The 27568-nt window shown below is 39.9% G+C and overlaps 1 long non-coding RNA gene across 1 annotated transcript in view; it reads left to right on the plus strand.

Annotated features, from left to right (window-relative positions):
* The window catches only part of LOC142873348 (uncharacterized), a 29727-nt gene extending 4642 nt beyond the window's left edge, over positions 1-25085 (plus strand). Inside the window, exons 2-3 of the long non-coding RNA XR_012921412.1 lie at positions 22208-24075; positions 24429-25085. This is a non-coding gene — a long non-coding RNA (uncharacterized LOC142873348). The remainder of the gene's footprint in view (positions 1-22207; positions 24076-24428) is intronic.
* The last annotated feature ends 2483 nt before the right edge of the window (positions 25086-27568 follow it).

The raw sequence follows: 27568 nt of genomic DNA on the forward strand, positions 1-27568 counted from the left end.
CTGACTTATCGGGGTGGCAGTTGCTGGAGGTTGGGCTGGCTCTGGCAATTTCTGAAGACAGCAGTGAAGTTGGCTGTGTCAGTCGACTCTTCCTTCCACAAAAGATTTCTCTGTAGCATGCAATGTTTGCTAGCATTTTACCCACCGTAGAATTTCTAAATTGGAGTCAGTCTTCTCAAACCCTGCCACTACTTTATCAACTAAATATGTGTAAAATTCTAAACCTTTTGTTGTCATTTCAACAGTGTTTGTGGCATCTTCACCAGGAATAGATTCCATCTCAAGAAACCACTTTCTTTGCTCATCCATAAGAAACAGCTCCTCTTCCAGTCAAGTTTTATCATGAGATTGCAGCAATTCAGTCACATTTTTTGGCTTCACCTCTAATTCTGGTTCTCTTACTATTTCTACCATATCTGCAGTTACTTTGTCCACTGAAGTCTTGAACCCCTCAAAGTCATGCAAGAGAGTTGGAGTCAGCCTCTTCCAACATCTTGTTAGTGTTGATATTTTTGACCTCCCATCAATCCCGAATGTTCTTAATGGCATCTAGCATGGTGGATCCTTTCCAGGTTTTCAATTTACTTTGCCCATATCCTTCAGAGGAATCACTATTTATTTCAACTGTAGCCTTACGAACTGTATGAGTTTTTCTTAAAATAAGAACTCAAAGTTGAAATTACTCTTTGATCCATAGGCTGCAGGATGAATGTCGTGTTCACAGGCGCGAAAACATTAATCTCCATGTACATTTCTATCAGAGCACTTGGGTGACTAAGTGTATTGTCAGTAGTAATATTTTGAAAGGAACCTTTTTTTCTGAGCAGTAGGTCTCAACAGGGGGCTTAAAAATATTCAGTAAACCATGGTATAAACAGATGTGCTGTCATCCAGGCTTTGCTGGTCCATTTATAGAGCATAGGCAGACTTGATTTGGCATAATCCCTAAGGGCCCTACGATTTTCAGAATGGCAAATTAGCATCGGCTTCAACTTACAGACACCAGCTGCATTAGCCCCTAACAAGAGAGTCAGCCTGTCCTTTGAAGCTTAGCAGCCAGGCATTGACTGCTTGTCTCTAGCTGTGAAAGTCCTAGATGGCATCTTTTTCCAATAGAACGGTGTTTCACCTACATTGAAAATCTGTTGTTTAGATTAGCTACATCAATTATCAATTATCTTAGTTACATCTTCTGGATAACTTGCTTTTTCATGTTATAGAGATGGCTTCTTTCCTTAAACCTCATGAACCAGTCTCTGCTATCTTCAAGTTTTTCTTCTGTAGCTTCCTCACCTCTCTGTGCCTTCCTCACCCCTCTCCTAATTCAGGAGAGAGTTAAGGCCTTGCTGTAGATTAGCAAGAGAATGTTATAGTTGGTTTGATCTTCCAACAAGACCACTAAAGCATTCTCCATATCAGCAATAGGCTTTTTCTCTTTCTTTTCATTCATGTATTCACTGGAGTAGCACTTTTAATTTCCTTTAAGAACTTTTCCTTTGTATTTACAACTTGGCTAATGTTTGGCACAAGACAGCTAGCTTTCAGGCTGTCTCAGCTTTTGACATGCCTTCCTAATTATGCGTAATCATTTTTAGCTTTTGATTTTAAGTGAGAGATGTACAAGTCTTCCCTTGAACACTAAGAGGCCATTGTAGGGTTGGTTATTGGCCTAATTTCAATATTATTGTGTCTCAGGGAATAGAGAAGCTCAAAGAAAGAGAGAGATAGAGGAACAGTCCTTGTTGGCAGACCAGTTAGAACACATGTGACATTTATCGATTAAGTTTGCCATCTTACATGGGCATGGTTCATGGTGCCCCCAAACAATCACAGTAGTATCATCAAAGATGACTGATCACAAATCACTATAACAGATGTAATGATAATGGAAAATTTTGAAATATTGCAAGAATTACCAAAATGTGACCCAGAGACATGAAGTGAGCATATGCTGTTGGGAAAATGCTGATAGACTTTCTGGACACAGGGTTGCCAAAAACCTCCAATTAGTAAAATATGCAATATCTGTGAAGCGTAATAAAATGAGATATGCCTGTACTAGAATTGGTTGTTTCTGATATTTTGGTCTCATCAACAGTGCTGCAGTGAATAGTCTTATACATACATGGTTTTATATGTGTGCACATATATCTGTATGATAAATGACAGTGGAATTTCTGGAACAAGTGACATGAATACTTTTATTTTGGGTACGTAGAGCCTTATAGTGTAGGGGTTGGGGGCACAGACCTGTTGCCAGATGGCTCAGGGTAGAATCTTGGCTCTGCCATTTATAAGCCGTGCATGTCACTTAACCCTGCTTTGCCTCAGTTGCCTCATTTGCAAAATAGGTTGAAAATGGTAGCTGCCTCGTAGGATCATTATCAGGAGTATATGAGTTGGTTTGTGTTGTATAACAAATTACCCCAAAAACTTAGTGGCTTCAAACAATAACCATTTTACTTAGCCCCCAAGTGTCTGTGTTGGCGAGATGGCTCTTCTCGCCTGGGCCAGGCCAGCGACCTCTGCTGGCTTCTCTCGAGCTTTCTGTTGTCAGCCTGTGGGTCACTAGCTGGACAGTGTAGGGTGGCCTCATTCACATGTCTGGTGGTTGACAGATGGGTTGGTCTTCGGGGACCTCATGTGGGATGGCATGTGATCTCTCATGCTCCAGGAGACTTGCTCAGGCTTCTCCACATAGCGGTGTCAGGGTTCCATCGGGCAGCACGAGCGGGCCAAGCGCACACGCTTTTCAAGCTTCTGCTCACGTCACATTTGCTGTTGTCGACTGACCAAAGCACATCATGGAGCCGAGCTCCCGGTCTCTGCAGGAGGGGGCTCTGCCAAGACAAGGATACAGCGAAGGGAATCCTTGCCACCATTTTGACAAATAATCTGCCGTAAGAATTGGGTATGGTAATATTTGTAAAGTGCCTGGCACATTTTATGTGCTATGTAAGTTTCTTAAATTAAAAAGAGAGGGATTACCGGATTGCTCCCATAGAGACTGAACCAGTTTAGACCTCTGCCAGTGTAAGAGTGCCCGTGTCCCTGTTTGCTCTTAGAAGCTTTATCAAAGTGGTTTGTCCAGGGAGAGGCAGATGTTCTTAACCCCATTTTACAGGTGACAAAAGTGATGCTCCGAGAGGTAAAGGTGCTCTTTTGATGTTACAGAGCCAAACTGGGATTTGAGTCCTTGGTCCTTCTGACCCTAGAGCACTCCGGCCTGTCTTGCTGCTGTAGACAGAGGTGTGAGTCCTGCGTTCCTGACGCCCCTCCTCATAACTCACATCCGGGATTTCTGTGTCACATTTGGATCTTACTGGGTTGAGAAGGATCTGTCAGTCCTTTGAAGCCTTTAACGGTGATTTTTTGACTTCAACTTGGCCTCCTGGAAATCAAAGTGTCCATAAAGACAGTGGGCTCTTTCATGGCTGTGCAGGGGTGATAAAGGGAAGCCTCTCATTTTACCTCATTTCAATGGAGGGAACAGATGAGTCTGGCCTTATTTTGTTTATATTTTCTTCCTTTTCATTTCTTACATCCTTTGGGTTCACTTTCTCCTTTATAACCCAGGAATTCCCTCCCCAACGAGGAAGGTGAGAAGATGGGAGACAGTATTTCTTAGTGGGTCGGGCCTTGATCTCTGGAGAAAAACTGCCTGCGTTCAAGTCCAGGGCAACTATTTATTAACGCTGGCTGTGCGACTGGGACCGATGAACTGCGGTAGCAGGTTTTTCTGAGGCCCGTGATGATCTGTGGAGAGCGCCCAGTCATTATCATTACATAGCAGATTACTTTTGCATCTGTCTTCCCTATTCTGTTTCACATCTCTTCTCCTCCAAACCCGTTCCTATGCCCCTAGATATGTCTACTAATAAGGATAGCTAGTGTTTGCCAAGCCCTTACCCTAAGCGCCTTACATGTAATTACGCTCACAACAAACCTGGTGAAACAGGTGCTATTTCATTCCCATTTTCAACTGAGGAAACTGGACGCTAAATGGCTAAGTAATTTTCCCGGCATACCATAGCTAATAAATGATGTTGCAGAGATTTTAAACCAGGCATATTGGCACCAGGGTTTGTGCTCTTAATGTTTATAGAGAAAAGGGGTGGGGGTTGGGGCTTTCAAACTGAGAACTTCTGCACTGGGTAAACTGTTGGCGAACTCACATGCAGCCTCCGTCCTTGGCAGCAGTTAAGTACACCCAGCTGTGATTTAGGTCGCAAATCCCAGCACACACCACAAATTTAAACTTTCAATCCTTTTGCCAGAAGCCTTTCCACTTCAATCATTGTAGTTCCAACAAGATTTCAGTCGATTGTGCCTCCCTTGTAACTGAGGTGAGGCACTGTTGAAAATAAATACATGGGGCTTTTTTTGTTTCTTTTAAGATTTGAAAATCAGGCTGGCTAGTTCTAAGTCTTGCCATCTGTTGCTCCTTTTGATGGACTGCTTTGGTGGTGGAGACAATGTTTGCCAAAGCAGCAGGAGAGCAAAATATAAATACTGCAGATAATATGTAACTTTCTGAGTTTAGAATTGTGGATATCTCCAAATTGAAGGAAGGAACTGAGGTCATTTCATAGGTGCAGTTTGCATTTAGACTAAATGTAATGTAACGCTTATCAAAGATTTAAAATTGACTTCCTCCTATGTGCTAGGAATCCACTGTGAGTGAGCAAGCTCTGAGTGGCCCTGATCTCATGGATCGGTCTCTCTGGGAAGATATTTTAGCAGTACCATGAATGTAGCATATACTGTTGCAAAGAAAGGATAAATTACTAGGATATCATAGTGAAAGTTCCTAATCTAGTCTGGAGTTGATAAAAAGCCTTCTAGTATGATTTTAGTTGTGGGTTTGTTATATATAGCTTTTATTAGGCTGAGATATGTTTCTTTGCCTAAATTGTTGAGAGTTTTTGTCAGGAAGGGATGCTGAATTTTATCAAATGCTTTTTCTGTGTATATTGAGGTGATTATATGATCTTTGTCCTTCATTCTGTTGTTGCTGTGATATATTACATTTATTGAATTGCAAATGTTGAACCATCCTTGCATCCCTGGGATATATCCCACTTGATCATGGTGTATTATCTTTTTGATATGTTGTTGGATTTGGCTTGCTAGTATTTTGTTAGACTTTTTGCATCTATTAAGTTATTAATTATGAAATGTCTGATTTCCTTAAGTACTAAGTTTGACAGTTGATATCTCTGACATTTTACTTTGACACTTGCTTTATTTTTATTGTTTAGGAACATCCTCAGTCTTTCAAACACACGTTTTGGCTTGTGATTATCTTTTAAAAATTTTTTGGAGCAATTTTTGTGAAACCATGGATAAGTAAAAAATTTATGTTACTTTCAAATATAAGTTCCACCGTGGAACCAATGCGGTATAGACAGCTCAGAATATCAGCCGAAGTGTTTGCGAAGGATGTGGCTGATGAATGCACAGTATGTAGATGGTTTGAGAAGTTCTGTTCTGGTGGTTTTAATATTGAAAATGAGCCACATGGGTGACCTGAGACCAAGGTGGATAATGGTGAGCTGAAAGCTATAGTGGAAGTGAATCCATCTCAACCTATGTGTGAATTAGCAGCAAGATTTGATGTTACTATTCCAACAATATTGGATCATTTGAAACAAACCAGAAAGGTAGAGAAGGTGGATAGATGGGTACCACATGAATTAAATGAGCATCAGAAGAGAAATGATCTTGAAGTTTGCCCTTCTTTGCTGTTAAAGCATAGAGGTGAACCATTTCTACACCGTATTGTTACGTGTGATGAACAATGGATTCTTTTTGACAGTTGCAAGCATTCAGCACAATGGTTGGAGAAAGATGAAGTGCCAAAACACAGTCCCAAACCTAATATTCATCAAAAAAAGCTAATGGTGTCTATTTGGTGGTCCAGCACTGGTATTACGTACTACAGCTTCATGAGACCTGGTCAATTGATTACGGCAGATGTCTGCTGCAACCAAGTGGACGAAATGATGAGGATGCTTGCAAGTAAGCAGCTGTGATTGGTCAATAGAGACAGGCCAATCCACAAACAACGCTGCTCAAACTACAGAAGCTGGACTTGAAGACTTTCTGTCATCCACTGTATTCACCAGACCTTGCACTGATTGACTGCCGCTTCCTCCAGGCTCTGTTGTGTGTCCTTATCTGGTTGGGGTATCAGGGTAATGCTGGCCTTGTAAAATGAGTTAGGAAGAATTCCTTCCTCTTCAGTTTTTTGGAATAGTTTGGGAAGAGTTGGTATTTGTTCTTTATAAGTTTTGTAGAATTCAACAGTAAAGCCATCTGGTCCTCGGCTTTTGTTAGGAGACTTTTTATTACTGATTCAATCTTGTTACTTGTTATTGGTCTGTTCACATTTTCTCTTTCTTCCCGGTTCAGTCTTGGTAGGTGGTATGAACAGGAATTTATACATTTTCTCTCTTCTTATTCAGACCAGAATCTTGAAGAATGGATCCTAAGTAAACCCATCAACTGCTACTCAGTTTTGCAACTGCTGCTAACTGTGAATGTGGAGGATTGTAGATAGCTCTGTGAGGTCTTTTAAAGTCTGGCCAATATCTGGGCCCTTAAGCCTTGGATACAGGGCAGAGGATCATCTAAAATTAGGTCTACTTATTTTCCATGCATTTGAACATTATTTTTTTTTTAGACTAGAGTTGCTTCAAAATATACTTCTTTCTGTAGCATAGTTCTGGCATGTTTGTTAATAATAAAAAGAGCCTTCATTAATTAGTGCTTGCTACCGATATGTGCAAGGCATTGTGCTAATACATACACACATATTTTTCACATATGTACAAATGTTTCAATGACTCTTCAAAACCATCTTTTTTCTTTTTCCTTTCTGCAGTAAGCAACATTTATTCATTCATTTATTTAAAATTCTTGAGCCCTTGGGCTGAGTTCAGGGTCTAGAGCTGCCAAAATACATAGTCCCTGAGCTCCAAGAACTCACAGTTCAGTGAGTATCAGATTTTTAAATAAATAGTTACCTTGCAGTGTGATGATTGTATTAGCAAAAGCATATCCAAAATAGAGCCTAGAGGAAAAGGAGATTAATTTGTGGGACAGGAGAGAGGAGTTGTGATGTCAGGGGAATTTGATTTTAAATAGGTCGCGACCCCTGGTGAATCATAAAGAACATAAAGATGGGACAGCCCTGAAGTCCTATCTGTTCTCTCAAGCTTTATCCAGCTACTCCGACCTTCCCCTGGTCTCTCCTTTTCAAATAGCACATCTTGCTGTGTCTTACGGTTGCACTCTTCATGCTGTAGACAGTCCCATCTTGCTTTCTTCCCTGATGGTTTCTTGTTGATGCCTCCTATTTTAATTTTTTATTTATTTATTTTTTTTTTGAGACAGAGTCTCGCTTTGTTGCCCAGGCTAGAGTGAGTGCCGTGGCGTCAGCCTAGCTCACAGCAACCTCAAACTCCTGGGCTCGAGTGATCCTTCTGCCTCAGCCTCCCGGGTAGCTGGGACTACAGGCATGCGCCACCATGCCCGGCTAATTTTTTTTTTATATATATATCAGTTGGCCAATTAATTTCTTTCTATTTATAGTAGAGACGGGGTCTCGCTCTTGCTCAGGTTGGTTTCGAACTCCTGACCTTGAGCAATCCGCCCGCCTCGACCTCCCAAGAGCTATTATTTTAATTTTTTAAATTAAAATTTTAACTTTACTAAAAAAATAAAATTTTAACTTTACTGAGGAATCATTTATATATTGTAAAATTGACCCATTTTAAGTGCATAGCTCCTTGATTTTTAATAAATTTACTGAGTCAAAATTATCATTTGAAGTAGTGGTATTAACCCCATTTTCTCAGGTTGAGACTGGGGCTCAGGGAACTGAGGCGCTGTACCCAGACACAGCTAGTCACTGGGGGAGCTAGAATTTAAACTAGTGTAATGGCTCATTAAAGCATGTTCAAGTTTTCAATGGGGAAATAAGCTCACAGAGCTCTTCGGTATTAAAGGCACCTTCTTCATTACCTTGGAATCTAAGAACTAGTTATGTTATGAAACTTGAGAATATCACTCACAGAGGGTTTAGGTAAAAACACTGGAAAAGAGGCTGGATTATGTATAGTGTGAAGTGTGAGTAAAATACTATGAACCAACAATCAGTGTGTGTGATAAAGCCATAATTAGAATATGCACTTGCAATGTTGATAATAAACCACTCTGGTTACTTTTATTCCAAACCATTATGCTTATTATTTGGCCTTCCAGGGTATTTACAAACATCAATTTCCTAATGGAGAATATTTTCCTATTCTCACCCCCATGTAAGCTGTGATATGGAATAGTCCAACAGGCAGTTCAAAAGAACAAGGCTGCCCCTCTCTTTCCCATCCAAATTACAGGGTTTGAAATGTCTGACAATTGAATTAGCTGACTGGTACAACAGTAGCAAATGCTTTATAATTTGTGTGGCCTTCAGAGATGGCAGAAATTAGGTTGCGGATAATGGACCAGAACTGTCTGGACTCTGATAGGGTTCCCTCTTGCCTTCCCTGGAAGGGGGGGGGGCAGTGGCTCCTGCCACTCCACTTTGAATTATGCCTTACACGCTGCAGTTCTGATTTGTGGATGTGGATGGCAACAGTGCTTGAGATGTTTGTTCACAGGGTAAAGCTACCTATTCCTCAATAAAAGGAGGGCTCAAACACAGCCGAGGGCTCTGCTGGGTTAGCATGCTCGGCTGCCTCCCTTTATGCATTCAGCATTCTAATAATGAGATGAATGTGCAGAAGCCCTTCCCTGCCCCCGCTTTTGGGGTAGGAAGCCACAGGAATAGTCTCAATTCAATATTGGGACGCTGAGGCAGAGATAACTAGACCGTGGTATGCTTCATAAGTCAGTATCAAAGAAAATGTATTTGATATAATTCGAAGTTCAGTATTTTATTTCATATTCAGCAAATGAAGGCTAGATCAGAGTCTATTTTCAGGGAGCAACCTAATAATTTCTTCCCACCCTCCATCCTAAAGCAGGGGTTGACAAACTTTCTCTGTGGAGAGGCAGATAGTAAATATTTTAGGCATTGTGGGGCCATATGGTCTGTTGTCACAACTGCTTAATTCTGCCTCAAAATGTGAAATCAACTGTAGACAACACATGAAATGAATGGATGTGGCTGTGTTCCAATAAAACTTTATTTATGGACACTGAAATCTGAATTTCTTATACTTTTCACGTCACAAAAAATTATTCTTCTGATTTTCTCCATTTAAAAATGTAAAAACCATTCTTGGCTTGGGGCTGATACTGAAACATTTCATGGGCTGGATTTGTCCTGTGGACCCTTTGCTGCTCCCCAAAGCATTAGAGCAGGTGTCCTCAAACTACGGCCCACGGGCCACATGTAGGTGTTTTTGCCCGTTTGTTTTCTTACTTCAAAATAAGATATGTGCAGCATGCATAGGAATTTGTTCATATTTTTTTTTAAACTATAGTTCAGCCCTCCAACGGTCTGAGGGACAGTGAACTGGCCCCCTGTTTAAAAAGTTTGAGGACCCCTGCATTAGAGATTCTGCTAATGTGTACCAGGTGTGTCTGCAATTTGTTTTCCAGTATGTGAGCCGTCCTTTTCTGCCACAGCCCATCCTCATACTCAGAGGAATGTGTAGAGCTACCTGGCAGAAAACCAGAAACCCACCCCAAACCAGAAGACATTTTAGTCCCTTGCCTTATTTGCTACAGACACACACACACACACACACACACACACACACACACACACACACACACACACGAGTCTCTTGCTCTCGTTCTCTCTATTTCCCCTACTTGATGCTCACAGCACCCTTTCCTGATTACAAGGGGTCTTTTCCTATTCTTTGGGATCCTGGTAAATTATATTAGTCAGAAACTTAGAATAATGCATTGAAACAAAAATGAAGCAGTTAACATTCAGCAGAATGTTACAGAAGTTAGTAATGAGGGCAAAGACATTGCTTTCTTTACAGAAGTGGGTCTGGAAAGGTACATTTGTTTTTTTCCTTCATCTTTGCATCATTTCTCATTACAGGTTATAAAATGAAATTAGAGTGTTACAAGCTGTGTGCTCTACTACAAATTTACTTAAGTTCCATTTGAATGGCTTTTTTTTTTTAGTGCTTGTATAGTGAATTATGGTTACGTGGGATGCAGAGGGTCTCTGCATTACGGACAGGTGCAAGAATTGTTTGGGCGCACCATGGTTATTGGTTGCATGGATACTCTGTGAAATGAGACCCAAGATCAGGAGTTCACATGTGCTTGGAAATTTGGTGCTCATGTAATGGTGTAGTGGAGGCAGCTGTGACCTCTGAACTGCAATCTGAAACATACAGACTTGTGACTTATTTTCCTCAGCTGTGGAATAGGATGATTGACAAGCACTTGACTGGTCAGAATTGAGCGAAATGGTTTATGTGAAGGCTGTTTTTGTAAACTCTGAAGTGCTCCGAAAGCCATTACTATTATTTGCGAAGTCTGAGTGTGGTTCACAAGCCTGGCTGGTTACTAGAATCAGTTGTGGGAGTGGGTGGGGCTTTGGGAATTACAAATTCCCAGACTCACTCCACATTTACAGAATCACAATTTCTGGGAGAGGATCTAGAAGTCTATATTTTTAACAGGTTTCTCAGGTAATTAGAATGTATTTGGGGAAGCTCTGATGTGTTTCATGTGAAATAGATTTAAGTAAACCAAATTCTTCCCTCTAATTCTAGCTTGGACTTTTCCCCTAAAATTTCATACCATTTGTCTTCAATGGACAAATAAGGGAACAGGAAGAGAGTCAGGAAGAATAAGAATTATCTTCACTTTATCTTCTTGGGAACGTCTGTTTCAGTAGGTGGTAGCAGAGAGAGAGGTGGTGTTTCATTGTCCAACCCAGTGTATGAACCCAAATTGTGTTTTTCCTCCTTCACCTATGCAGCCCTGAGATTTACAGTGTTGTTTTCACCTTCTTCTGTGCATTGAAGCATGTTTGCTAAAGAACAAGCCTGAGATTGTGCACATCATGAATGTGCAACAGATTGACAATATCCTTTCCACTTTTGCTACTCAAAACTCATTGCAAATGCCTTTTCGAGTTATTTCTGGAAATAACACAATTGTAGTATTGGCACATACAGATCACAAACACAAAAAGAATCTCACTAGTACTAGAAAGATAAACTAATTCTGAATTTCTTTTCTTTTTCATTGCCACTAATTTACATGTGAGTAATTGTAGATTTCAAATGAATGAAAGTATCCACCTCCACATTGGCAGCACAGACTGCTTTCGACAGTAGAATTCAGTAGTATGCACATACACACAAATGCTCTTATGGAGTACCTGCGACTTCGTGCTATTTGGGAGCCATAACAAAGTATTCCTCTATTTGTAAAATTCCTACCACAGGTATTAAGTATTTGCTATTTTCCAGATACCTTGTTAGAACAGGTATCTGGAAATAAGACATAATTAAATAAGACATAATTCCACAGTCCTTTTTTCAGAAGTTCCCAGACTGGAAGGAAGATGATCATGAAATAAATCACTGCAGAAGAAGTTAGCTTTAACATTAATATTTTAAAATCAAATCATCTTTCCAAATTATATTCATTACAGTAGAGAATTTTGCCAACGGGAAAATATGAGACCAGTGCATTTACTCTGTGTGCAGCCTCATCCTTTGTACCGTCTTCCTATTTTTATTAATTTTGTGGAAACACTTCTTTGGTAGTAAGTAAATGTCTAACAGCTATGTGAGGGACTAAAAGAGGAGTATCTTCTGTATTTAGTAATAATGCAGTCAGAGGTGTTCCTACCTATTGTTCAGCATCCATTTCAAGCTCTAGCTCTCTCTGGAAGACGATTTTGGATGCTGGGTCTCGAACTCTCCAGAAATAATTTTCTAGCTAAGACCCAAATACCTCTACCTTCCTACTCCCAAATGTTTCTCAAACCCAATATATGAAAAATGGAACTTATTCCTACTCCCACACCTGACCTTTTATTTATTTATTTTTTTGTGGGTGGAGTTTTCTTATTTTAGGGAGCCTTGTCGTTCTCCCAGATGCGGCAGCTTTAAACTTTGACGTCATCTCTTCCTATTTCTTGACTCTGATCAGAAGCCAAATGCTTTGGGTGTGTCTTTGTCTTCTCCCCCTTCCACTGGCACCTTCTACTTTTAGATTTTTGTTTATCAAACTAGGATCCAAGGACCTTTTAAGGGTTCCATGAAAATATTCTTGGGGAGGATTTGAGTGTTCTTCATCTTAAGTTTTACAGTTTCTATTTTCATGTCCAGGACAATATAACAAAATTAAGAGGTTCATGTTTGGGGTTACCAAGATTTGTAACTGGTGAGTGATTCTGCCACAGGTTTTAATGTCCACGTTTGTGTTCTGTTTGTGCATTGGCTCTAACTTGGCAAGTCCTCTTCTGGGGCTGTCATAGTGCCACACTTTGTTCTAGGACTCCTCAGGTTGTTATAATTGCGTGAGTCTGGCTTTCCCAGTAGACAGTGAGATCCCAGAAGACAGGGACCTTGTCTGGCTTGTTTCTGTGTTCCCAGAATCCAGCACTGTGGCCAAACACGTAGCAGGTACTTATGGTGGTAGCTATTGTGTATATCATGTTTTGGAGTCTGCTTTTGCTCTCCTTACACATTCCCATGTATGGCTGTAGTTATTTTAATGTTTATATAGTATTTGGTCATGTTGATAGATGACATTTGGCACAACTGTCTCTTCATTTTAGATGTTTGGATTATTTTCACTTGTTGGCTATTTTAAGTAGTATGGTTAAAAACATCTTTGAATAAAGTTTTTTTCCTCTTATGTAGATTTTTTTGGGGGGGGAAATTCCTTAATGAAATTATTGGGTCAAGCAGTTTTATTCTTCTTATAATGTGGTTTTAATCTTTTTTTTTTTTTTTTTAAATGAAGAGACCAGACTGACTTGTAAGGCATGAGCTCTTCTCAGATACATTTCTTTCATTGGAATGAGAGTTGATAGAACAAGTGATGGTTTTTATCCTTCTGCCACTGCACCACACTGCGGACCTGGACTGTCCTCCCTTCCCCTGGGCTTTATGTCTTTAGCCACGCTTTTGGTAATGCGTGACGTGCTTATTACTTTAGCCACGGTGATGCTTCCAACATGCGGATCTAGCCACGTCACTGCTCAGAACGCAGCAGTGGCCTTCATTCACCTGCAAGGTACAAGTCCAGCCACGTTGTCAGGGCACACAGAGCACTTCAAGACGTGGCTTCTGATTCCCTTTCTAGGCTTAACTTTGGCTGCTGCCCAGACCACTCCCTGCTCACCCTGAGGGCACTATTTTCAGTTGGTACATGCTGTTCCCTCCATCTGACAGGGACTCCTCAACCCCTTCCTGCCTGGCACCGCCTCACTCGTCCTTCCTGCTCAGTTGTGGTCCCAAGTGCTGCCCTCCCCACCCTGCGTACCCCCCGCCCCACCCCCATTCTCACAGAATCTTTCCATCCTTCCTTAAGACCTTTGTCACCTCTATTGAAGCTCTTCGTTACGTTAACGTTTTTCATCTTTGCGTTTAGATTGTGAGCTCATAAGGACAGGAATTTTGTCCGTCATTTCTGTCACCAAGCTTTTAACACAGTGACTAACACATAGCTGGTCCTCGATAAACCTTTTCTGAATGAACAGAATTGTCATTTTGGCTGACTCATATAAAAGTGATTACTTATATAGGTAATAATACTTATTTGTAAATTGAGATTCCATTTATGGTATTTATGGAAGTTCTCAGTTGTCCAGAATATCAATTAATGTATTAAATCCTCCTTTCTCCAGCCATTTGATATACTTAAAAAAAAATGGGCAGCAGTTGTAAATTTGTTTACTAAGCCGTAAACTCTAGACTTAAGCTACACGAAGGGATGTCTAGTTCACCACCATATCCCCAGTACTTAGTACTAATACCTGGCACCCAGGAAGCACTCAGTCACTCTTTGTTGAATGAGTGAACAGGTGAATGAACGAAACACGGAGAAGAGGCCCTACCAGGAGGCATATCAGAAACCTTGGCAGTTGGGAATTTTCTGCACTTGTGCATATGTGTATCTGTCCATTCTATCCATGTCTCCACTCAACTCGCTTTCTTGGTAACCCTTGTGGCCTCTTCCACCTCCATCATTTCATGGTTCTGAGGCCCCGATTGAGCTCTGCTGTCTCCTGCTCATCTCTTTAAGGGGAGATATCTCAGAAATGCCAACTTTCAGCCAGGAAGTTAGCACCATGGTGTAGTCAGCAAGATGAGGGTCTCTAGGGCTGGCCTCCCCAATTACCTCCAGTATGAAATCCAAATCAACCAACATCCTATTGTTGTGGGTGATAAATAACTAAATCACATCTGTATGACTGAGCTGATTTATAGAGATGTGATGTTATCCAGAGCTTGCTGCCAAAACCTAAAGGAGTCATTTGGAGAGAAACATGATGTATTGGCAGAGAGATCACATCTCCCCTTTCCCTACATTGAGTCTCCTTAGGATATATGTTTCATTTCTCCGTATCCTGGTAAGAATGTGCATGTCTGTGACCATAGCCTATTATAATGAACAAAAAATTCCATCTACTAATTAGTTTTTCTCTTGGATTACTAGTCCTATTAAAAAGCTTTATAAGGGAATGAAAAACTGAGATAGTAATTACTGGAGTGGGGAGTAACATAGTGTTGTGGGGGGAAAAGAATTATCTTCAATTGTGTATCAGAACAATGGGAGCCAGGAAGACTTAAAAAACAAAAACAAAAACAACCTGGAATGGCAGGAAAAGTCCTGCTATTTGGTTCATTAAAAAAGGTGTTATAAATTCTCAATGACCTACTCCCAGGCTTAGGACTTCTATTAAATTCCTGCTGCATGAGAGCTAAAATCTTAATTGAAAATAGAACAGATTGAGCCAACACTGTATTTATTAAAGCTATTATCGATGCTCACTGCTCTCAAATGCATTGTTTTTATGGTGCTAGAAGGACTGCAGGAAGCTTTTGCAGTCCAGAGCATCATTTAGCCTTAGCTGCAGGGCTCGCTGGAAACAACAGTGCCCAGAAGGCATAGACCAGGGGGTGTCTGAGTGGCCGAGGTCAGTGTAGCTGTGTCAGAGGAATGTTGCATCCATGCGTTAGGTGGCACAAAGTGAGGTTGACTTCTTGGTCAGGACATATAGGTGAGCAGTCACAGGGCAAATGAACAGTGCCTGGCACACAGAAGAAAGCTGAATATTTGGTGAAAGAGCACCAGGGAGAGCAGGAAGGCTAGAGCTTGGATCTGATAAAGGTGTTGTGTTTCTCTAGGTCCATTTCCAAGGCCATTAAAGTATCCTTGGTCCTGAAATTCAAGGAAAGTTGATTAAATTCAAGGAAAGTTGATTTTTCTGGTTGTGGAGGGGTTTTTTTTTTTTTTAATTGATATTAATATCTTACATATTTATGAGGTGTATGTGATATTTTCTTGCATAGAATTTGTAATGATTGTCAGGCTATTTGAGGTATCCATCACCTTGAATATTTATCATTTCTATGTGTTGGGCAGATTGGACTCCTCTCTTCTAGCTACTTTGAAATATACAGTACTTTGTTGCTGACTGCAGTCACCCTACTCTGTTATCCAGCATTAGAACTTACACCTTCTATCTTACTGTATATTTGTACCCATTAACCAACCTCTCTTCATCCCCCTCTCCCCCTGACCCTTCCCAGCCTCTGGTATCTATCATTCTACTCTTTATCTCCATGAAATCAACTCCCACACATGAGTGAAAACATGATATTTGTCTTTCTGTGCCTGGCTTATTTCATCCAGTTTCATCCATGTTGCTGCAAATGACATGATTTCATTTTTTATGGCCGAGTAGTATTCCATAGTGCATATATACCATATTTTCTTTATCCATTCATCTGTTGATGGGCACTTTGGTCAATTCCATATCATTGCTATTGTGAATAGAGCTGCAATAAACATGTATGTGCAGATATCCCTTTGATATACTGATTTATTTTCCTTTGGATAAATACCCAGTAGTGGGATTTCTGGATCATATGATAGTTCTACTTTTAGTTTTTAGAGCAATCTCTATACTGATTTCCATAGTGGCTGTATTAATTTACATTCCTACCAACAGTGTATCAGCATTCCCTTTTCTCTGCATCCTTGCCAGTATCTGTTATAATTTTTTTGTGTCTTTTTAATAATAGCCATTCTAATTGGTATGATATTTCATTGTGGTTTTGATTTGCATTTCTTTGATGATTAGGGATGTTGAGCATTTTTTTCATATACCTGTTGGCCATTTTTATTTCTTCTTTTGAGAAATGCCTATTCATGTCCTTTGCCCACTTTACCTCTTTTTAATAGGATTATTATTATTTTTTTTTACTGCTGAGTTCTCTGTATATTCTGGATATTAGTCTCTTGTCAGATTAATAATTTGTAAATATTTCTTTTATTCCAAAAGTTGTCTCTTCACCCTGTTAATTGATTCCTTTGCTGTGAAGAGCTTTTTAATTTAATATAATTCCATTTGTCCATTTTTGTTTTTGTTGTCTGTGCTTTTGAGGTCTTAGCCATAAAATCTTTCCTAAACCAATGTCCTAAAGTGTTTCCCCTATCTTTACTTCTAGTAGTTTTGTAGTTTCATGTCTTATGTTTAAGTCTTTAATCCATCTTGAGTTTATTTTTGTATATAGTGGAGAAATAGAGGTCCAGTTTTATTCTTCTGTGTATGAGTATCCAATTTTCCTAGCACCATTTATTGAAGAGGATATGCTGGTCTGGTGTTGCTATCAGGGTAATGCTGGCCTCTTAGAATGAGTTAGGGAAAATTCTCTTTTTTTTTAATTTTTGGAATAGTTTGAGGAGAATTGGTAGAATTCAGCAGTGAAGTCATCCCCGGTCCTGCCCTTTCCTTTGTTGGAAGACTTTTTATTATTGAATCAATCTGATTATTGGTCTGTTCAAGTTTTCTGTTTCTTCCTCATTCAATCTTGATAGGTTATGTGTCTAGGAATTTATCTATTCTTCTAGGTTTTCCAGTTTGTTAATGAATAGTTGTTTAATGAATAGTCTCTGATGTATTTGTACAATATCCAAAGTTGTTCTTGTTATTGATTTCTAGTTTTATTCCATTGTGGTCTGAGAAGATACTTGATATGATTTCAATTTTTAAAAATTTGTTGAGATTTGTTCTGTTTCCTAGCATATGATCTATCCTGGAGAATGTTCCGTGTGCTGTTGAGAAGAATGTTTACTCTGTAGCTGTTGGACAAAATGTTTTGTAAATGCCTCTCAGGTCCATTTGGTCTAATATACAGTTTAAATTAAATGTTTCTCAATTTTCTGTCTAGGTCATTTGTTTAATGCTGAGGGTGGGATGTTGAAGTTCCCAACTATTATTGTATTATAAAGTCTATGTCTTTATTTAAATATAATAATATTTGCTTTATATATCTGGGTGCTCTGGTTTAGGGTACATGTATGTTTAGAATTGTTACATCTTCTGCTGAATTGATTCCCTTATCATTATATAATTTTTTTTATCTTTTTCTACTATTTTTGACTTAAACTCTGTTTTATCTGATATAAGTATAGCTATTCCTGCTTGTTTTTGATTTCTGTTTGAATGTAATAACTTTTTTCCATCCATTTACTTTCAGTTGTATGTATGTCTTTACAGGTAAGATGAGTTTCTTGTAGACAGCATATAGTTAGATCATTTAAAAAAAATCCATTTAGCCAGTCTATCTTTTAAGTGCAAAGTTTAATCAGTTTACAGTCAAGATTATTACTGATAGGTGAGGGTTTATTCCTGTTATTTTTTAATTGATTTCTGGTTGTTTTGTATATCTTTTGTTCTTTCTCTCTTATTGTTTATCATTGTGGTTTGATTGTTTCCTGTAGGGGTAACTCTTGAGTTTTTTCTCTTTTTTGTGTGTTTTGCTCTACCAGTGGTTTTTACATTTTTATGTGTTTTCATGTTGATAGATATCATTCTTTCATTTCTGTGTGTGGGACTCCCATAAGCATTTCTTTTTTTTTTTTTTTTTTTTTTTGAGACAGAGTCTCGCTTTGTTGCCCAGGCTAGAGTGAGTGCCGTGGCGTCAGCCTAGCTCACAGCAACCTCAAACTCCTGGGCTCGAGTGATCCTTCTGCCTCAGCCTCCCGGGTAGCTGGGACTACAGGCATGCGCCACCATGCCCGGCTAATTTTTTTATATATATATCAGTTGGCCAATTAATTTCTTTCTATTTATAGTAGAGACGGGGTCTCGCTCTTGCTCAGGCTGGTTTTGAACTCCTGACCTTGAGCAATCCGCCCGCCTCGGCCTCCCAAGAGCTAGGATTACAGGCGTGAGCCACAGCGCCCGGCCAGCATTTCTTATATGACTGGTCTAGTAGTGATGAATTCCCTCAGCTTTTTACTTGTCTGGGAAAGACTTTATTTCTCCTTCATTTATGAAAGATAGGTTTGCTGGGTACAGTATCCTTGGCTGGCATTTCTTTTTCCTTTCAGCATGTTGAGTATATCATTCTATTCTCTCCTGGCCTGTAAGATTTCTGCTGAGAAATCTGCTGTTAGTCTGATGAGGGTTTCCTTATAATTGACTAGATGCTTTTCTCTTGCTGTTTTTAGAATTCTTTGTCTTTGACTTTTGACAGTTTGACTATAATGTACCATGGTGAAGACCTTCTTACATTGCATCTATTTGAGGCTCTCTAAGCCTCCTCCATCTGGATGTCTAAATCTCTTGCTAGACTTGGGAAGTTTTCATCTGTTATTGCATCAGATAAGTTTTCTATCCCTTTGGTTTTCTCTTCACCTTCTAGGACATTGAAAATTCAAATATTTGGTTGCATATTTTGTCACTTCATTGTGTCCCATATATCATGTAGGCTTTGCTAATTCTTTATAATTCTTTTTTCGTTATTTCTGTCTGACTCAGTTATTTCAAAAGACTTGTTTTAAAGTTCTGAGATTCGTTCTTCTGCTTGATCTAGTCTATTATTGAATTTTTCTAATATATTTTATATTTTACTCAATGACTTCTTCAGTTCCAGAAACTTCCCAAGTCTAGCAGGATGGGATTGTAGTTTGAGGATGCCTGCATCTAGTCAGTTGTCTTGAAGTGCTTGTAGAAACTCATGCATGCATTTCTGGACCCTCCTCTCTCTCCACTGTGGGCAGCATAAAGGACAAAAGTGAGGTGGAGGCTATTTATGAGGATTTATGAGGGGAAAAACACATTTAGAGTGGATGGGTGATTGTTGTTAGGGTCTGCATGTATTTAGGATTCTCCAGCTACTGAGGGGAGAGGAAATTCTATTGTATTGTTTTTGTTTTGCTTCCCCACACCCCAGTGAAGAGGACTAGAAACACATTTTGGTGGAGAGAGAAACAGATCAGAAGAAAGAGGAAGAGCAGGGAGATGGGAAGGAAGAGAGTGGGCTGGGGTGCTGTTGGACCTGTTGTGCTGTTCACTTGTTTGCTGATTGTGAGAATTGTGGTTTAGGAAAAAGTTCATGGGACTGGTAGGCAGAGGTCCTGGGTTCTAGTTCTGGGTCTGCCACAAATTCATTGTTTAGATTGTTCAGAAAATAATCTAACAATCAAACAATGAGGTTGGTTCTCAAACATGAGTTTGACATGGAGGAAATTCAATCTGAAGCAAAATTAGGAGAAGGAAAAATGACTATGTGGTTGGCTTTTTGTGAAGCTAAATGTACTCAATTTAATGGACTTTCCTTTATTCTAATATTGAGCATATCCTATTAAGTGTTAAATTCCGTTATTTCATTAAGGGATGGATGATGAAAGTAGATGGTGGTTATTTTTTAATGACTTGGCAAAATAAAAAGTTAGCAACATCGTTTTAATCCTTTAAATTTGTTTGAAATTGTAATGGTACACAAAATACATAACTCTCAGACCAGATAATCTTTCAAGTTCCTTCCAGTTCTAACAGTTGGAGAGTCTAACCTTTTCTTGCCACTTAGGACTGTGAGGTGAGAAATTCAAGTGTCAGTTTATGTTTGCATCCTGGAAAAAGCTGTATTTTTGTCGGGAAAAATCATAGTGCCAGTATGTAAGTTTTATAGGTGCCCCATTTTCTTCAACTGTAAAAAACCTGAAGTATTACTTTAAATCTTAATTTGACTAAAGATAAGAATGGAAATAGTGGAAAAACATTCACTGTCATACATTGCTGATGGGAGTGTAAATGGCCTGGTGTAGGGTCAGCAAATTTTTTCTGTGAAGGGCCAAATAGTAAATATTTTTTAGGTTTATAGGTCACATAAAGTCTTTGTCACATATTATTTCTCTACCCACTTTCTTTCTTCTTCTTCTTTTCTTTTTAAAAAAACTCTTTAAAAATGTAAAAACATCCTTAGCTCATAGGCTGGATTTGGCCTATGGATCATAATTTGCCAACCCTGGTCTAGTGTCTCTGGAAGACTGGTTGTATCTGTCCAAGTTACAAATGTGCAGTCAACCACAGGCTGAACAATTCTGCTTGCAGCAATGTAGCCCACAGATGTATTCTTGCACCCGTGCAAAATGGCCTGTGTACAAAGGTACTCATGCTAAAGTTGTTCGAAATAGCAAAATACTGAAAGCAACTTAAATACTCATCACTGGGAACTGGTTAAATAATAGAATATACATATAGCAGAATATGATATAGTCTTTTAAAAGTCTGAGGCAGCTCTGTATGGAATAATGCCTGAGATATATAGCATTAAGAGGGGGAACAAAACCAAGTGCAAAACAATGTTTTTATTATACTGCCATTTATTAGTTTAAAAAGAATTTGCGTGCGTGCGTGTGTGTGTGTGTGTGTGTGTGTGTGTGTGTGTGCGTTTGTGGACCTGTGAGCACATACACTTGCACTTACTGTATGTATAGACTGTCTGGTAACTTGGTTGTCCCCGAGGAGGATAAGCAAGTGGCTTAGGGATAGAGATGATAGAGAAACCTACTTTTTAACTTTATATTATTTTGTAGCTTATGAATTTAGTGCCATGCACATGTTTCTCCTATTTGAAAAATAAATTTGATTTTTAAAAAAGAACTGAAATTCGGGGGGGGGGGCAACAATGATAATTCCCAGTGTGAGAAAATTCAACCAAGTGATTGCCTGAAATAGATCTGAATCATTCTTCAATCGCAGGTGAACCCACATTGCCCTGAAAAATGTACACGTTTGATTCCCTTCCCGTGAAGGTACTTTGAAAGAATCATGATCCTTTGTCAACTTTTGATCGCCTGGGGTGGTGGATGCCCATCCGGAGAGGCTGGATCGAAGGTCATGCTGTCGGCGGTGTTCCTTGTGACTTTTAGCATTGTGAGCAGACAGTCACACTAGAAGTTGACCTAAAGAATGAATGTACCTGAAGAGAGTTCAGTTTGGTAACAAAATAAAATCCATAGATGTGGAATGTTGGCACTAGAAGGCTCGCTGAGACTCACCCGCCCCTTGGCTTTGTCAGTATCTTAAGAGATACAGGGCTTGCCCAGGTCAGACAGCTGGCGACCGCCAAGCCCTTAACTCAGATTTGCCTGACGTTACCACATACTGCTGACACGGAGAAGCCTGTGCCTCTAATGAGTATTTTTCTGTGTAGTCTAAATCTTTATTTTCCTATATTCCTGACTTAGTAAAAGGCAGAGACATGGAACACGGTTCCCCAGTAGTCACTCTTCCCTGAGTCCTACCTGGCCACGAAGGCTCTGTTCTTTCCCCCATGCCCCTCCTACCTGAGAGGTCCTTGAACAGCTCCCTCAGCAGCTCTCATTCCTTACCCTGACCAGAAGGCCCAGCTACTTCCTTGGGTCTCTGAGACAGCCAGTATGGGGGTGAAAAACAGCACTTCTGGAGGGAAGCAGTAACTTGTAGCCAAACAGTGAGGTAGGGAGAAGGTATGAGAGGAAAGGATGTGAGTCACTGATGGGTAGACATAGTGAGGTGAAGACAGAGTGATATGGTGTGCTCGATCGCAAGGGTGGCCAGTTCCTCACCTCTCTACATAGGCGCCCTGGAGGCTGGCCTGGCCTCCTTACTTTGGTTTTGGCCAATAGGATGCAGTAGGAGCGGTGGGTGGTATGCCAGTTCCAAGGCCAGGCCTTAAGAGACTTTGCATGTTTCTTCCAGCTCTCTTGCATGTCCCCCATTGCCATGAGGATATTCTCAGAGCAGAGCTGAATTACCCAGTTTTCCCAGCCAAGGACTCCCTAAATCAGCAAACAACTGGCTGATCCCAGGGTGGTAATTACACCAGGGTAAGTAATCCCAGCTAAAATCAACAGAGCCACCTGACTGACCACCCCAGACACCTGAGCTATAAGCACTTGCTATTATATGCTAACGATGCTTTTTGATCATTTTTTTCTGCAACTTTATCAGGAAAATAGATAACTGATACATACGGGGATACCAGTGATTGGCTCTGTGTTCAGAGATGGAGAAGCTGTAGTTTTCTTTCTCCTCCTGTGTAATACTATCTGAAAACATGGGGAAGTATTTCTGATTCAATAGGAAAAAAAAAAAAAAAACAGCTAGGGCCAAGTCCCAGGATCAGGAAAGTATTCCATAGTTGGCAAAGCTTTAGGCAAGGACTGTGTCTAGCAAAGCTGTCAGAAATGTCAGTAGTAATACTAGCATTTCAAAGGACAGCCCTGCCTTCCTCTGCAAACCATTTAACTTGATCTGTTGGGATTCCACCTTTTACCATAGGTTGCTATTACAGTTTTACTAATGAGCTTATTTAAATTTCTAAATATGAGATATTTCCCCTGTTGTATAATTGCTATCACACTCAAGTAGAAGAATTATACTAGTCATACGATTAAAATAATAAAGCACATGAAAAAGTTCAAAAAGAAAAGCAAATAAAAGAATAATTCATAGGCTAGGCGAAGTTGCTCATGCCTGTAATCCTAGCACTTTGGGAGCCTGAGGCGGGAGGATCACTTGAGGTCAGGAGTTTGAGACCAGCCTGAGCAAGAGCGAGACCCCATCTCTACTAAAAGTAGAAAAATTAGCTGGGTATGGTAGTGTGTGCCTGGAATCACGTAAGCACAAGAGTTTGAGGTTGCAGTGAGCTATGATGGCGCCACTGCACTCCAGCCTGGCTGACAGAGTGTCTTAAAATGCAGTATGCTGCATACTGCATTTTGTATGTACATACTTTGCAATACTGCAAGTATGTTCCACTGCCCTCTAGCCTGTCTTAAAAAAAGAAAAAAAAATCATTCAGAATGTTGGTGTAACATTTTAATCTAGGAATACAAATGTGTTTTAGGAAGTCTGAATAGACCCTTTGATCAGTTCCAGTAAGATATGATGATCCCAATAGATTCCTAAAAGGCATTTGGTAGTTTGATACCTATTCTTAATTTGAAAAATAAAATTCTTATAAAAATTTGGAGGATATTTATTTAACATGATTTAAGTATATCATAAACCAAAAAATAAATTTTGTGTATATGTGTGCCTATACATGTACATATGTATTTCTTACCACTGGTATCCAGCTTTTTGGGTGCCAGGGACCAATATCATGGAAGATAATTTTTCCACGGACCCAGGGGTGAGGGGGATGATTTAGGGATGATTCAAGTGCATTATATTTATTGTGCAGTCCAACCTCTCTGCTGATGATAATCTGTATGTGCAGCTGCTCCCCAGAGCTAGTATCACCGCCTCAGATCATCAGGCATTAGAGTCTCATAAGGAGCGCGCAACCTAGACCCCTTGCATGCGCAGTTTACAGTAGGGTTTGTGCTACTGTGAGAATCTAATGCAGTCTAACATCATACTTAGTAGTGAAACACTAGAGATTCCCTTTATAATTAAAAAATACCCCAAGATGAAAGACCTCAATAAAAAGACAAAAGTTAAAAAAGAAAAGAAAAGAAAAAAAATACTCCAAGATAATAGTTATTGTTGTTCTGGAATTTCTTGCCAGTGCAGTAAACTGTGAAACATGTAAAGTATAGCTGATAGTAGTCAGTGAAAAGGTTTTTTTTTTTTTTTTTTTTTTTTTTTGAGACAGAGTCTCACTTTGTTGTCCAGGCTAGAGTGAGTGCCGTGGCGTCAGCCTAGCTCACAGCAACCTCAAACTCCTGGGCTCCAGTGATCCTTCTGCCTCAGCCTCCCGAGTAGCTGGGACTACAGGCATGCGCCACCATGCCCGGCTAATTTTTTATATATATATCAGTTGGCCAATTGATTTCTTTCTATTTATAGTAGAGACGGGGTCTCGCTCTTGCTCAGGCTGGTTTTGAACTCCTGACCTTGAGCAATCCGCCCGCCTCGGCCTCCCAAGAGCTAGGATTACAGGCGTGAGCCACAGCGCCCGGCCAGTGAAAAGGTTTTTTAAAAATAAATAACATAATTACCAGTAAAAACAAGCAAATATATGGTAATACTCCTAGAATTACTGAGAACTCAGTAAAGATTGTGGGTTTATACATGAAGAATAATAGCTTTATTATATACCACCAACGATCTGTGAGATGTAATGGGGAAAGTGCTCCCATTCACAATAGCAGCAGAAAGCATAAAACCCATAGAAGAACTCTCACAACACATTGCTACACTATGTAAACAAAGGAATTTACTAGGAGTTATTTTTTAAAATTTTGGACAAATGAGAACTGCATCAGCTTTCTGGATGTTAGGATATTAAATATTTTACATTTGTCATTTTTCTCCAAATTGTTTTGTAAATTTTATGTAAGCCCGTGTAGTGCTACAGAAAAGGTTCATTGCTGCAGTCTTTCTGAGAGCTCTGTTTGGTCTTAGGTGAGGAAAGTCTTCAAAGAGTCTCCATCCTTTTGGCTGCAAGGAATAGAAAACCTGGCTGAAGATGGTTTAAATAGGCCCGGCGTGGTGGCTCACGCCTGTAATCCTAGCACTCTGGGAGGCCGAGGCGGACGGATTACTCAAGGTCAGGAGTTCAAAACCAGCCTGAGCAAGAGCGAGACCCCATCTCTACTATAAATAGAAATTAATTGGCCAACTAATATATATAGAAAAATGAGCCGGGCATGGTGGCGCATACCTGTAGTCCCAGCTACTCGGGAGGCTGAGGCAGGAGGATCGCTTGAGCCCAGGAGTTCGAGGTTGCTGTGAGCTAGGCTGACGCCATGGCACTCACTCTAGCCTGGGCAACAAAGCGAGACTCTGTCTCAAAAAAAAAAAAAAAAAAAAAAAAAAAAAAGATGGTTTAAACAATAAGAAGTTTAGGTTTACCATCTCACTGTCCAGAGTTGGAGTGTTTCCATGGAATTTAGCAGTTCAACAACATCACAAAGGCCATGCTTTGATCATTTTCCTGCTCTGCCATCCTCACTGTCTTGTCTTGTCCTGTCAAGCTTAGCTCCCAATAGTCAAGATGGCTGCATAAATTCCAGGCATCACATCTTCATACACGTATATCTAGAGTTGAGAAAAGGGACCATTTATTCCTGCATGGGTATTTATACGGTAGACTTTCCCCAAAAGTTCCCCCAAAGACTTCTCATGTCTCACTGGCCAGAATTGCGTGAAGTGGCCTATGTAAAAATAGGTGTTGGGCTAGATTTAGCCTGCAGCTTAGACTAATCAAAATTCTCCTCTCTCCTTTGCTGGGGACAGCCCCCTGGCCCCTGAGCACATGGTAGGGCATAAGGGTGTGAACAGCAGAACAAGATGGGCGTGTGTGCACGCATGTGTTTAGGATGACTGGCTTTGAGTAGGTGAGCAGTAGTCCATACTCTTTCAATCAAGAATTTCAGTTCCAGAAGTTTATTTTAAACAAATAATCACATAATTGGACATAGCTTTCTATGCCCAAATGAACAGTATTACTTAAAATAATTTAAAAAACAACTTCATTAGTAGTTATAGAAACTATGGAAAATATATGATGGTTTAAATTATTGTACATCCATGTTAAAGTATTGTGAAACCATTAAACTTGTGTTTTCAGAGACTCATGGCATAAGAAAAACCCTTTGTTTGATATTCTAGTAGAGAAAAAAAAATAAGATTAAAACTAAATGGATCCCATTTTCATTTACTCACATTCATACACTGAAGATTGGGAAGAAATACACCAGAATATTTTTTTTATTCTAGTAATAAATGATAAACAGTTTTTTTCATTTTCTGTATTTTCTGAACTTTCTCCAATTAGTTGATACTAGTTTAAGATCAGAAAAATTAATAGCATTAAAATTGCACATATCAGTTGTATCAGTTAGATTGTGCCGTGTAACGAACTATCCTAAAATTTGGTGACTTAACTTTTATTTAGCCCATGATTCTGCGATCGAACAACGTGAGCTGGGTTCACGTGGGAAGCTCTCTTCTTGGCTGAGATTACTCATGTAACTGAGTCAGCGCTGGGGCCTGGCTTGTGACATCAGCTGGGATGGCTCATCTTCATGCCACGTGTTTTCATATCCTGTGGCAGGCTGGCCCTGGCTTGTCCTCATGGCTGTGGAGCAGGGTTCTGAGAGGGCGAGCAAAAGTGGACAAAGCCACTTGGGCCTAGGTTGAGAAGTGGCACATTGTCAATTCTGCCACACTCTGTTGGCCACAGCAAATTACATGGGCAGCCCAGCTTCAAGGTTTGGTAAGCGAACTCTCCCCCTTGACGACAGAAGCCACATAATCATATAGAATAAAGGATGTGGATATAGAGGTATGGGCTAGGGTGCAGGATTTGGGACCACTTTTGCAAGCAGTCCGTTACTTTCTCTGAAGGAAAAAAAAAAAACAAACAAAAAGCCTTAGCCAAAGATTACAGAGATAAACTGTGAAGTAAAAGGCATATGTTTAGGTGTGAGAACTTTTAAATAAATGTTTTCCTTTAAGGTTACTGGGAAGATTTTATCTTTTCTTCTTGTTTATGGCTAGTTGGGAGTTTAGTGATCGCTTATCTCTTGAGGTAGCACTAAGCATGTAATCAGGCTGTTTTAGAAAGAGAGGGAAAAGCAAAACCTCTCTGTAAAATGAATTAATATTGATGCACTGTCACATTTGGCCTTTGGGTGTGCCGGTAACTCATCCTGTGTTGGTCCTAGCAGAGTGCTGAGTGATGGGACGACAGCCCAGCAACAGGCTGGAACCTTGCCATGCTCAGAGGCTTATCACAGTTTTCATCCAGTTTCCCCTAGGAGTGGGACTTAGAAAAGATCCTTGGTGTACAGACTGAAGTGAATAATTAAGATGGTATTAATAATACGTGCCATTCCTTCTTGATGTGTAATCATCATGGCTCTGGCATTCATTAGGAAATAGTTGATAACTGAGAGATGCTCTGGTGCTTCTCAAACTGGGAGTGACTGGACATCCTTAGGGGTTTCATTGGGACCTGAAGCCTTAGGATAAGCATGATGCATCTTCCTGGAGCATCACTTTTTAAAAAAAATTTCATTTTAAAACATTTTTGTTTTGAAGTAATTTTAGATCTACAGAAGAGTTGCAAATATGGGTTAGAGAGTTCTTGCATATTTTTCACTT

The sequence above is a fragment of the Microcebus murinus genome, chromosome 10 (genome assembly GCF_040939455.1).
Source record: "Microcebus murinus isolate Inina chromosome 10, M.murinus_Inina_mat1.0, whole genome shotgun sequence".
Lineage (NCBI taxonomy): Eukaryota > Metazoa > Chordata > Mammalia > Primates > Cheirogaleidae > Microcebus > Microcebus murinus.